Source organism: Pezoporus wallicus, unplaced genomic scaffold (genome assembly GCF_028554395.1).
Source record: "Pezoporus wallicus isolate ANWC-B61680 ecotype Strahan unplaced genomic scaffold, APGP_CSIRO_Pwel_v1 contig_5104, whole genome shotgun sequence".
Taxonomy (NCBI): Eukaryota; Metazoa; Chordata; class Aves; order Psittaciformes; family Psittacidae; genus Pezoporus; species Pezoporus wallicus.
This window is the reverse complement of record NW_026637335.1, coordinates 1,025,300-1,038,636: the sequence shown is the minus strand read 5'-3', so window position 1 is coordinate 1,038,636 and position 13,337 is coordinate 1,025,300. Positions and strand designations below refer to the sequence as shown.

General features: G+C 44.6%; 1 protein-coding gene across 2 annotated transcripts in view; it reads right to left on the bottom strand.

Annotated features, from left to right (window-relative positions):
- Nucleotides 1-9,523, bottom strand: part of BRWD3 (bromodomain and WD repeat domain containing 3) — a 54,391-nt gene extending 44,868 nt beyond the window's left edge. Inside the window, exons 1-2 of one of the 2 annotated variants that reach the window (XM_057404773.1) lie at nucleotides 9,487-9,523; nucleotides 692-842 (exon numbers count right to left, since the gene is read on the bottom strand). The gene's annotated coding sequence lies outside the window, so the exon portion shown is untranslated. Of the gene's footprint in view, nucleotides 1-691; nucleotides 843-8,436; nucleotides 8,537-9,486 lie in introns of those variants that run through there. The other variant, XM_057404772.1, reaches the window with a different exon arrangement.
- Between the last annotated feature and the right edge of the window lie 3,814 nt (nucleotides 9,524-13,337).

The window sequence follows — 13,337 nt, the reverse complement described above, 5'->3', positions numbered from 1 at the left end:
AGTTCTAACATAAAACTGCGCTCTCAGGATCATTATCTCAAGCAGAGCAGTTTTTCAAAAGAAACAGGACTGGTGCTCTATTCATGAAAGGAATGGAGGCTTTGGTTAAAATTAACTTTAAGCAAGGATAAGTAAGAATTATCACTGAGTCAGTCTCACCTTCTCCCACCCTCTAAATACTGCCCCAAATGCCACCCTGCCCTTCAAGCTGACACACCAGTCTGCACAGCCAGGGAACTGAATAATGGAACAAATGGAAGAAATCAGCCTCAAAAATAGCCCAGCAAAAAACACAGACTGCTGGGTTAATTTAGATCAAGGCATGTGGGTATGTATATAAAAAAAAATGGCTGGTTTTCAGATGGATCAAATGGACCCAGTCCAGTTCATCACATCATTTACACAAGCACCAGTTCAATGTGCTGTGGAGGGGAGGCAAAAAGGCAAGTAACTACATCAGGCAGCTATAGGCAAGAGCTGCTCCTAAGATGGCATTTTCAACCAGAGAAACATGTATGTAACAGGACCAGCAATAACTGCACTGTAGCAAGACTACAACAAAAAAGCTGACAAGCATAGGAGACAAACCAGGGTTCATGCAAATACATACGGATACCACAGTACGAACTGAAACAAAAGGGGATTTGATCATTGAAATAAAAATCAATCACACACAGATTGAGAATCTTACCTTTTGCTGCCCTCAGTAGAGACTGGCGCCCGACACCTAGCAAAGTCTGCACACCTAGGACACTCTGTGGGATTTCCTTGTCTAAAAGGGGTCCAAGTCTCTCACAAATCCTAAGAAGATAATCCGGGGGGATGTGCGCATTCACAGCCACCTAAACATATAAACAATGCAGATGTTTGGAAATGGTTTTAGTTTGGAAATGGTTTTACTCTTGCTTCTACCGTTATTTCTTTGTTTGGTTCATATTCAGTGTTAAAGTTCCTGAAATCAAGTCTAATACCCCTGAAAGCCCTCTGAGAATATATGATACCAAAAATGTCTTTTAAAGAGACATGGAATGTTGCAAAAGTCAGAAAATCCAGGTGGTAGCAGCTACAGTTGTAATTTAGGATATCCCTTAATAACAAAACCCCTGAAATTCAGAGTAGTGCTCTGTGTACTCAGTGCAGTTCTCCGATCAAACAAAGAATAGGACATCTTTCCTGAGGACTTTTTTTAAGCCTTTTTTACCCTCCAGTTCATTCTTTTCACATTTCCTGATTAGCTGAAACACTTTTGCCAGACAACCATTACTGTAAGAAGCACATGTGCTAAAGCCTAAAGCCCTGAACATCATTCTAAAAGCAACAGCCAATCTCCAGTTTTTAGCTGCCGGGAGTAGGTATCTTTAAGACTCACACGTGTAGGCTCCTAATTCATAGTGTCAAGAAAACATTCTTTCCCTTTAGACAGAGACTGTTTTCTATGGTGAGACAATAGCTTTTTTCCAACAGTCTGTTCAAATAGCAAATAAACTGTGCCTCATTATCCAGAACGTCCTGCACTTGCCTAACTTTTACTCCATTTACTAGCTGGCAGCAAAAACTGAACATCAGAGCTTATTTATCTCCTTCAACACAGGAAATGCAGCTACATCTATCTCCTTTCTCAACAGTAACAGGTCACTCAGCTTTTAAGTACCTGTGATTCACGATGGAAAAAATAGTTGTATTAGAACTATTCCAACTTTCTGTTGCAATACTATGATGAAAGAGGTGGTCATAAACCAGGGGTTTCATTTGGTTTACCAAGCCAAACTAATGCCAAATAACACTAAAGCTGACCTGAAAGGGCCAGAACAGTGTTCTTTGTAAAGAAATAATAGCAGGCATATGCATGCACACCACCCTTACATGACCACTTCAAATGTGGCCAGTCACAGGCCAGTATAGGACTGGGAGTACTCACTGCCCATGTGAGTACTCACCCTCCCAATGACATGGGACAAGTTCTTGTGCAGCTGCAGTGATCCAGGATGATTCCACAATCTGGCTAAAACCACGACCAAGCTCCCACCTGGATCAGCTCCCGTGCTCACCTACTCAGAGAGAGCAGTTACAGCTCCCATGGTTAGGAACGCTCACCCAACAGAAGGAAAAGGGTTTTTGCCAGGTTTAGCAAAGCTGACTGTGATTCACAGAAGTGACAGGGCTGGTGGAAAGCAAGGTACAGGACCACTTCTTTCCACAGAGCACCATCAGATAGGCCCAGGTATCCTGCCTACTGAAACCTAAGGATATGCCCAGCTCCTGCCCCAGCACACCGAAGGGAGCAGCATGCATCGGGAAGGAGGAAAATGTATTTCACTCCAACCTGCTGCCAAAACATTGTTCACTGAACTATGTCATCAAACATATCATTAATACATGTCATTGGGAAATCGCTCACTCCAATTGGGCAACAGCAGTGGTGCTACGGGCTCAGCGCAGTGAGTCACACCTTGTATAATGCAACCACCTTCATCACAAGCAGGATCAACCCCATCCCACAAATCAGATTTCAACCAAAGAAACACAAAAAGGAAGGGCTTTTCTAATCATATATACAAATTGCCATTTGACTAAACCCAACTGAAAACTCTTCCAATCTGATGGAAACTGACAGAAGAGAGTCAGGCTTCTCCACACATCCTTTCAGTCACTGAGTGCCAGTGTCTGGCTTTCTTAGGGAAACAAAAGAATCGCAGCTCTGCAGGAACAATAATTTCAAGGAATACATTAATGTAGTCCCATTTCAATGCTTTTCATACTATGAGCATCAAGGAATGACCCCATGAATGCTCTTCTGCACTGACCCACTTCCTCCAGCCATTCTAACTTCATTTCTTTTTCCCAGAAAAATCACAGACTTCCAAACTTGCATTAGTACCTTCCCATTGTAAATTACATGATATTATAGAAGTCAAAATGAGATAAAAGGATTATCTGAACTTTTGTATTTGCCTATCGTTCCTACTCATTTCTGAAATATTACAAATGTGTTAATGAGATGAAATATTTTATTATCCTTCCTAGCCTCCCTTCAGTATGTAAAAGATCTGAAAGGATCTCAAACAAAGGCAATTCTAAAGAGTGAATCTATAATTTAATAAAATCTGAGTATGAAATCCTTTTTTACATCTCTGATAATTAGTTACATGCTTCTCAGTCCACAATTCTAATAATTTATCAAGATTAAAGGATTTAAAAGAAAGAAAGCAAACAATCCAGATGCTATGGAATTTTACACTTCTAGAGTAGGGAAAAAACCAACCATACCACTGTCTCTGGAAATAAAAAGTTTCACAGAAAGTCCAAACCATTCTCCTAGTCTCATGCAGCAAAACACTCCTCCTTTCACTCAGGAACATGCTCCTTTTAAAGCATCACTGCTATTCTATGTCTAGAGAAAGGTGCTGAATTCAGCCTGGCAGCAAATAACCTACTATGGAGGCAGAGCAGAAGTTACACAACAAGCAGTCCTGGTTAGCTCAGTGCATCGACTCAGAAATGGAAAGGGACTTCATTGGTTAAAGATCCGCAGGTTAAGCCACAGTTTTATAAGGAATACCAAAGAGAGAGAACATCAACACATGTGCAGACCGGCCAGCATTCAAAGATGAAAGATGGATGCGCCAGACTGACAGAGTACGTGGCAGTTATTGGCACATGCCTGGTGCTAATTTGCCTGGGACATCCAGACGTTAAGCAGCTCAGGATACCAGACATCTGCTTGATCGCAGCCCAGACCAGAAAAGTTGGCAAATCCACCATGGAGCCAGAGTTAAATCGGCACAAGCATGCTGCTGAGGAATCTAGATTTCAGTGCACAATTTTATTAGACTGTAAATTTTTCTAAGCAACAGTTAATGTGGAGCATATTGCACAGACCAGACACACATTGAAGTGACCATTCACTTTAATAACACGCCCTACTCACCAGATTTGCCACCTGCAATCAGAACCATGCCATGCTACAGAAGAAATGCTGTATCACACTTCTTTCCCTGAACATCTTCATGTTTCTACAAGCCAGAAGAGCCCAAATAAGTGAGCCTTAACCTGATTATTATCACTGTTGTTATTACCAAAGCAGGCAGCAAGAGCAGCAAATTCTCCTGGAGAATATTTTTCCATATTAAGTTCCAGATGAAATGCTTAAACCACAGCCCAATGCAAAACGAGCAATTCTATATACAGGTTCCCAAAAGAACTTGAAACAAAAATCCTTTCTTTCACCTCTGCATGAGATAGCTGTAAATGGACTTTAAGTATCTTTCCAAAACATGAAGCTGCAAACATAGCGCTGAGAGAAACAATGATTTCTGAAAAATCAGATTTTCATTGGAAGAAGGATGGAAAAAGGCAAAGCTTAGCATCAGTTATAGCCACACCTTTTAGTGTGTGCTAGTCCAAACCCCATACAAGGATATTATCACCTCCTCAAATGCATTGGAAAATAGTTTTTTAGAGTATTAGAAAATATTTTAAAAAACTCAAAAGGAAACCAAAAATTGGAGACAAGTAATACAGGCCAAAACCATGCCTGACAAGTTTAAAGTGTGTCATTAAATAATGCAGAAGAGCTGAAAACGTGCTAAGTGAGAGCAAGTTCTGCAACCTGGGATAAACTGTGAAGGGAGAAACCTTTTGTTGCCTTAAGATGTGAAAAACCCTGTAATGGTTAACATGTGAGAGCACAAGAATGCCACAGTAACACAGAAGAGTTCTCAGATGTCGTAACCCTACAGGTCTTCTGGATCTAAAAAACCTTCAAGAATTGCGTAAAGTTAACTCATTCTTTTAAACAAATCTACATAAAGAACCCCAGGCAAATATAACACAGCCATGACTGCTTGAACCAGTATGGACATAAGTTGTTCCAGTGATAAGCAGCTCCAAGTAAAGTAAACTAGGTAAAGAACTATTAGTGAAGTCACATCAGGACTAGGAGAAAGTCATACCCCTAAAGGTGTTCATGCTTCTATTGTTGGAAGCATTACGATGTAACCTCGACTACTAGCAAAGGGTTCTCACTGGACAGCTAAGAAGACAGGCAAGAAGCTTGTTGATCCCAGAAACAAACAAACAAAATACCCTGGTATGACTCCTGACAATTTCTCCTCCAAGGAAGGAATTTCCTTCAACAGAGGAAACAAAAAAAATGACTTGTTGCAAGTGATACTTATAAGATGCCTGTCTTCCCAGGGATCAGAACCAGATAGCTCTGAAATATCTCTTTCAGGAAGCCCAGTAAAACATTGCTTCAAAGCACAGACTAAATTTGACACAAGACCTGCATAACGGAAGCAATGCAGGCTGCAATGCAGACCTTCGAAGGCTCCACCGTAGCCAGTCCCCTGTGGGCAGTTGTGCAGCAGCAGCAGATTTCTAACCTCCAGGCAGTCGTACGACACTTCCCTTGTTTGCCAAAATAACAATCAGTTAAGAATCAATTGACAACTGTATCAAAAAGGCAGCAGAGGAGACCACGAAGACCAAGCTGAGCAAGCAGGAAATCACTCAAGACTTCAAATATGGAATCTCAGCAAAAAGGAGCCCAGATACTGGACATGCACAGGATGTCAACAGTATGCAAATAGACATGAATTTGAAAAGCCATTACCAGATTCCCTAGAGAGAACAGGTTGGAACTACCATACTGCCAGATGACATTTTCCAGAGGTGACAAAACCGTAACATCTCTTCTCAGCTAATGCGGGATTGGTGGTACCTATAAATAACAGAACCTCAGACTAAGAGCTAGTTTTAAATCAATGCAGATGGGCAGGGCAGAAACTCAAAGCCAAATCCCATAAGCTGGTCCATACCAGCACAGCCACTCAAGGATGCAAATTCTCCACTTGAATACACTGTCAAACAATAGCTAATTTTTTGTTTTTCCTGAAATTATACCTATCTTCAGCACAAAGACCCAAACAGGCTGAGCCAGAAGAGACAGCCTGTCAAAGTTCTTGAAAACCAGACCAGAGCCAGTCATATTTATCAGGAATAAAGAGAGATAATTTCAAACAGCAGTCCACTGGAGACAGTTCTGATAAGCTGAGTTGGTTCAGCTTGACTCATCTGTACAACAGCTGACTCCACACTGAACGGCCGTGATTAATTTAAAATAGGTGTACTAACTGTGTGCAAGTTTGACATACTTCAGGCTTTCATAAGGAAAGTGATGACCCTCCCCTTTACAAACATGCTTCATGCCTCAAGACCACCAGCAGTCAATAACAAAATAAAACCCACTTTGGAGTACATCTGGATGATTATCTAGACAGGCAGCCACATGTTGCACATAAAAAGTACTCCAAAGTGGAACAAGGAAACACAACAGTGGGAACACAAACACACAAAAGCGAGTCTTCTCTGCACGGTTTTGCTCATTAGGCGTGTTTCTTCTTAGTGCATCTTAAATTACTCTTCTGCTTGTGGTACCTGACATTTAAAGTCAAAGACCAAGTTCAAATTAAAAAAAATAAAAGAAAGAAAAAAAGAAATCTCAGCAGAGAGTTTTCAGACCTTGACTAAAAGCTGGAGTGAAGTGGGAGTAAACATTCCCGAGACAAAAGCCACCTAACAGGAGATTTGGTTGTTACATCTTTATGGCTTCCAAAAGAACAGTAACAACATACTCAATGGCAATAGTATCGGTGTGTTTTCTGAAACATACCAACACCAACCTGAATAGTCAAACTGAGAATGGAAAACAAAGTTGAAACATCAGCAATTAAAACAAGAAATACTTGGTCGGATTCACCAAAGCAGAATACTGGGCAAGCAATCAAAGAAATCAGACTTCTCTAAATTCACTGGGTTTGACTATCTCAGGCCTGCCTGGCCAGCGTAGTTGCAACACTGGGCAGAGATTGTAATTGAATATGGTTTTCTGTCTGGAAGTATTCAACAGGGAGAAACGGGTAGAAAAGACTCTACCTCCAATTGCTAGCATCTGCAATTTATTTTGGTTCACTATGTGCCTGAGATAATTCAAACAAAGTTCAGAGTTATCTGTGTTCTTCACAATCCTGGCTTTGTTCTAAACACAACATGCAGACATCTAGCTAGTCCTGAAGTCAAGTACTTCAGGTTAATATACAATCATATGCAACCAAAGGTCCAAATTCCAAATACATCAGACCCTAAGCAATGAGGGGAAAAAACAGCCTTTCTTCAACATTCTCAATAGTGAAAGCTTCAGTCTGAGGATGAATAGAGAGGAGCTCAGTTCACCCTGCCCAGCATCAACCTGCCTCACTGTAATGATTCATTTATAGTCCTGTTCCTTACTGTAAATCATAATAAAAAGTTAAATAATACTCAATAACAGTCATTACCACTAAATACTACTAAATAATAATATATAGTACTAAATAAAAAGGCAATCTAAAAGGAATTATTAGTTTCATACAAGAGGAAAAAAAAAATCCTATAGTTTTGATAATTCTATACAGCAAGAAGCAATTTCCCATTCACACAGTATCACACAGTATGCTAGAGATTGGAAGGGACCTCAAAAGATCATCTAGTCCAATTCCAAGCCTCACTTTACAAGGGTTTGTCTCCTGTTTCTGAAAGTTTAAAGTGCATGGTTTCAACAACACCAGCCACCACACACACATCAAAAAACGTTTTAAGGCTTTTCTATTCGCATCCCATAGAACGAAAGGGAAAAACGCACATGCTACTGTAACTGACTAAGCAAAACCAGTGTGCCTGAAATCAGACTTCATACTGTCAGTTTCCTCTGAAACTGACAACAGTCACAAGCTAAACCTGAGCAGCCTATAGTTACAGTTCATGTAAATTTCAAGTAAATTCAGCATTAAAAGGTACTGAATGCAGTACTCACTGTGTCAGTTCATACAATACACAGTCCCAGAATTATCCACAAGAGGTATGATGAAGCATGACTTTCATCTTAAATTCTTAATACACTTTGGAAAAGGAAAGCCAGCAGGTACAAATGCCTCATCTCGACACAAGGAGCTCTTCCATATGTATCTGAGCTTCTGCAACATTGCTAAAGTGGAAAACTAACTGTTGAACAAGCTATAAAGCAGTTGGAGCAACAGTCGTGTCAAAACGCCACATCACCCTTGCACTGAGCAAGATGGGAAAGGCAAGGATGTACTTTCAATTCGTTCCAGGTGAGGAGATAGCAATGATCACAAGCATGCAGTGTATCAATATTATAAAAGCTATTAGTAAGTTTACCGCATTCCAACTACAAAGTGCTAAATCAGCACCAGGCATTATTGCCCAGAGCTCCCAGAAATGGAAACGAGGCCATTTGTACCCTTCAGAAACACATCAGAATGACTTTTGGGTTTCGCTGCTGTCTCAGGGAGGCCAGCACGGACACGCGCATCTCAGGGCTGCAAAGAACATCCATCCCCACGGACCGGGCCCTTGGCAGCGCAGAGGGAAACTGACCTTTCTCAATGACAGAGGTACGTATGGTTTGTACCTAGCACAGTCAGCTACTCCATGTATTTCACTGGCATTTGATAGTTTCAATGTATCATTTCCTAAAACCCACTCTTTTTTACATTGAAGCAGGCCCAGCCGCCCCGGCTTGGCTCAGGGTTTCAGTCCCGGCTGCTGCCGCAGGCCGGGAATCCCTGAACCCGGCGACGGGCCCGGCGGCACGTCGGCACGGAACTCACACACACACACACACACACACACACACACATCCCCCGCTGCCCGCGGCCCCCGCCGTCTCCGGGGCCTGGCGATGACAGGAACCAGCTCCCGCGGCCTCCGCCAGCCCGCGGGTGCCCGCCGGGGTTTGGCCGCGTCGCTCTTCGCTGCTGCGGGGTGGGGCGGGGGGGGGGGGGAGACCCGGGCCCTATCAGCCCCATCGCCGGCAGCCCAGGGCGGAGGGGAGGCCTGTCAAACCGCCTCCCCGTGAGGCGGCGGGGCCACGGCCGGCGCTCCTCCGGGCGAAGCGCCCCGAGCCCCCCTGCTGGCGGCAGCGGAGCCGCCCCGGCCGTGCAGCGAGGGGCGCGCAGGGCAGCCGGGGGGTCTAGAGGGGGAATCGGCGCCCCGCGCCCCATCCCGCCCACCCTGCCGGCTCCTCCGCGGCGCCGCAGCCAATCAGCTGCCGCCTTCCATCGCCTCCCGCCGCTCTCCGGGTTGTAAGACGCGGCGCCATTCGCCGGGCTGGGCCCCGGTACGTGCCCTCAGATAACCCTCCCAGCCCCACAATAGCACGTCGCAGTCAGTCAGTCAGCACTAAGCAGCCCCCATCGCCGCCCCGGTGTCTGCGTCCCACTGCACCCGGCCCGGCCGCGCCTCCCCTTCACCTCCCGTCCGCACCCCCGCGGCCCGGCCCGGCTGTGGCCGCGGCCTCGGCGGGGCGCAGCCCTGAGGGAGGGCTGGCAGGGGGGTTGGGGGGGACGACACGGGGAGCGGCACACGGTGCGGCGGCAGGGAGCGAGGGGAACTTGCCGGGGAAGTCGGGAGTGAAAGTTGGCTCACCAGGTCCTCGAAGCTCCGGCGGTGCTCCTTGCCCTGCCAGGCGGCACTTCCGGCGGCGGCTCGGTGAGGAGGAGGAGGCGGTGATGGTTGCGCCGTGAGGCGAGCGCTGGGACGCGGAGAGCCGGGAAATAACTGGTTGTTGATAGGAAGCGCAGGGACCCTTAGGGACACGGTGTCCGCGCGTGGTGAGCTGGAGGCACAGATAACACAGACTGGTTGCGGTTGGAAGGGACCTTAAGATCATCCAGTCCCAGCCCCCTGCCACGGGCAGGGATAACTTCCACTGGAGCAGCTTGTGCCAGGCCCCTGTGTCCAACCTGGCCTTGAACACTGCCAGGGATGGGGCAGCCACAGCTTCTCTGGGCACCCTGTGCCAGCGCCTCAGCACCCTCACAGGGAAGAGCTTCCCCTGTTTCAGTGCTGAAGGCGTTATCCCTTGTCCTACTGCTACAGTCCCTGATGGAGAGTCCTTCTACAGCATCCTTGTAGGACGCCTTCAGACACTGGCTGTGTTCATGACACAGTTTAATTCACCATAAACAGACAGAGGTGCTTGAGACAAAGTGTGATGTGGATGCCTGGGGTTGGGCACCTTGAGAAGCGTTTCGTCGCTCAGTGCATCTCACATGAAGTGGGCAGTGCCAGTGTCTCAGCAGATACAGTCAGTACTACACCCTGAGGGGCATGGCCGTGCCAAGGTTATAGGATGGGAGGCTGCAGTAGCCAAATTAAAATTGTTTGCACCCAGTATCCAGGAAATGAAAATATGATTGATACAGCACATGTTCCCTTCAAGGAAAAAAGGGATCAGTATCAGTTACGGTTGATACTCTCAAGGGAAACAAAGACTTTTTCGATGGGAAATATCCTGTCAAAGCTCCAGAAATTTATGCCACCTTAGTAATAAGTTGTTCAAACATATTAAGTGAATTAGTAGCATTCTTTAGTACAAAACTGTGGTTTGCCACCATACATACTTGGCATTGGGTATTAGAACTCCCCAAGCCTTGGCAGTGTAACAATCAGTGTCATAACTGGAAAATGAAAAAAGACAACTCATCTTCATGCTTTGAATGCCAAGAGCTGAATCATCCTCAGTCAATGCCATTGAAACATTAGGAATAAATTCATTCTGAGCATGACTGGGCTTTCTGCAGAGCACTGTTTTCAGAGTTCTACCTGCTGTTGCTGTCAGGATGTGATCCTTCCTGCTGGAAGCCTCTTGTTGGGATGTTTCAGGCTGCCCGACCAAGCACAGGAGCTCTCTGGAGGAGTTGGGCACTTGACATTCCACTGCTCTGCGTAATTCATCTACACTCACCCACCCCTTTACACAGCTGCAGAACTTGTTTTGTGCCAGGAGTTTACTGGGTGATGTGGAGACCTCATTTCTTCATCCTCTGAAGTTCTCAAGCTGCTCATGAGAGTTTAAATATATATAAAAAAGCCACTCTTGGAATCTTTTTTAAGGTTCATTGATCAGCTCATCACCCACAGAGACACAAGGTGCCGCCTCGCCAAGCTGCAAACCTCCGTTCTAGGATAGTAACAGCTCTCCCACCTCTCCAGTGTTACACCAGAGCCTCTGAGGTTACAGCACGGGTGCTTCCTTTGAGAGAGACAGCCTAAAACTGCAGTTTTGAAGTTATAAGCTGGGATAAGAGCGTGGTGATACTCACTGTCGTTAGAGGTAACATGCTTCCCACCTGTCTTCAGAACTGAGAATTGCAAGCTCATCTTTTTATGCATGACAGGAATGCATAAAATGTATGGTTTATAATAATATTTTATGATATACCCTGAAACTACGTATCAGTCTGCAACAAGAGAAATCACAGCACCATAAATACTGTATAGCATCATGTCCTGGTGTGTTCTATTGCTAAGAGTTACCCAATACATTTCTTTATGAATATAGTGCCTTTCCTTGGCACCTTTTGATCGGTGCCATACTGAATCCTCTGTGATTTGCTTTTATTTGAGCTTTGGGGTGGCAACATGTGAAGTTGCGCCACCACAGTAGGCAGGGTTATTCTTTGGGGGCCTGTAGAGCTGATGGGAATTTCTGTGGTAGCTAAAATAGGCTCTGAAATGGAAAACCTGGGATGGAAAATGTCCCCAAAGGAAGCTTCTCTGTCCCTCACTTATGTCCTTCCCGCACCATTCCATACAGAAGCCTCACTTAGGCTCTTTGCCTAAATGCGTATAGATACACGACCTCGCTGCTCCGTGTTGCTCTGTGTTGCACCCTCATTGCTGCTCAGATGGATTCATGCATCAACAAGAAAGGAGCATGTCAGTAATCACCCAACTATTTGTTGTGTGTGTGTGGCAGCGTACAGGTGCACAGGCATCCTACAGTCCAGTGAATACAGAGTGTTAGTCATGCCCAAAACAAACGTTGTATAACTCTTCCCTTGGCTGGGCTCCGTCAGTGCGCTGTGGCTGCAGTTTACTGCTCTGCAGTGACTCCTGACCCTCTTCCCATACTGCTGCTTCCCTGGCACCTTGGCTTCCTATCTTGAATGTTTTCCCAGTTGCTTTATTATTCCTTGAGGCTGCTATAAGGACTGTGATTGATACCTCTTCCCACTTTTCCTGGGTTTCCCCCTTAAGGAGTCATCTGCCTGGCGAGTAATGCCCATCCTCAAGTATAGCTTTTGTTCCCCGGGCGCTCTGTCTCCACAGCACACTGCAGCCACACGCGCATCTTGCAGCTCCATGACTCATCTCTCTCTGGATCCTCTGCGTCCAAGCAGCAGCATGCTGGGGTATGATAGTAAATCTCCTAGTGAAAGCCAGATTTTATGGTTGTGCTTATTCATCTTTCTCCAAAGCAGAACTCTTACTATGTAAATGCCAACAGAAGCAGCAGCACCAAATAGTGAGGAACGCATTAACTGGCATGGTAATTGTTGTTAATGGACAAGGGAGATGTTCAGAAGCAGAGGTGCTTTGAGAAGGAAACTGGATGGTAACAGTTTCTTTCCATACTACTCTTTAAAGAATAAATAAGTAGAAATTAAAGCCTTTCAATAAGTTGAAATTTAAGCCTTTAAAGGATATTAGGAATAGAAACCGGTAGTATTCAAAAGCCCATCCCTTCCACCCCTTTGGTTTTGTAGAAACTTGAAAACAAGCCATTTTTCAGCTTTTGCCTCTTTCTGATCCACCCAGGCAGCACTAGTGCTTCTCATACCTGTATTCCACTATGAAATGGCCCATCATGCCCTGTTACTGCAGTTGGGAGTAAATGCAAGCCAGCAGTTTATCGCTCTTTGACTGTAAATTAAATTAACTTCCCAATAGTCAGCTTGTAACACCAGGTAAATGTCTTTTCTTTAATATTATGCTGTCCCAGTGGGTCAGATTCTGACCTGCTTTTAGTGTGAAAACATAATGGCAGTTGTTCACAAACCAGACAAAAATGTGCTGCTGCAAATCAAAAAAAAAGAAGGTTTAGAGTGGAATCTTGCAGGTGTGCCTGGATTCTTCCTTTCCTTTTCAGTAAATGTAGATGGGAATACAGATGTCTGAATCCATTTGGGTTTAAACACTAGAGCAAGTTAAGCATGTTCAACTTTTCCCTTATTTTCCATACACATTTCTGTGTGCATCCTGCTTATCTTGGGCTTTTCATATGCAGCTAAGTGGCAAACAAGGATTTGTAATTGTTGCAGAAATGAAGTCCCAGATTTTGTTTAACTGGTAGAAAAATAAGTGCTATTTAGAAGGAATTTAAGAACTGGTGCCTTGTACTTTGCAGTTACTACGTAAGCAAACATGAATATGGAAAAGTCAAAGTTTATTTAGGATTATCTCTAAATGTGGCAAATTAAAATTTAAATGTA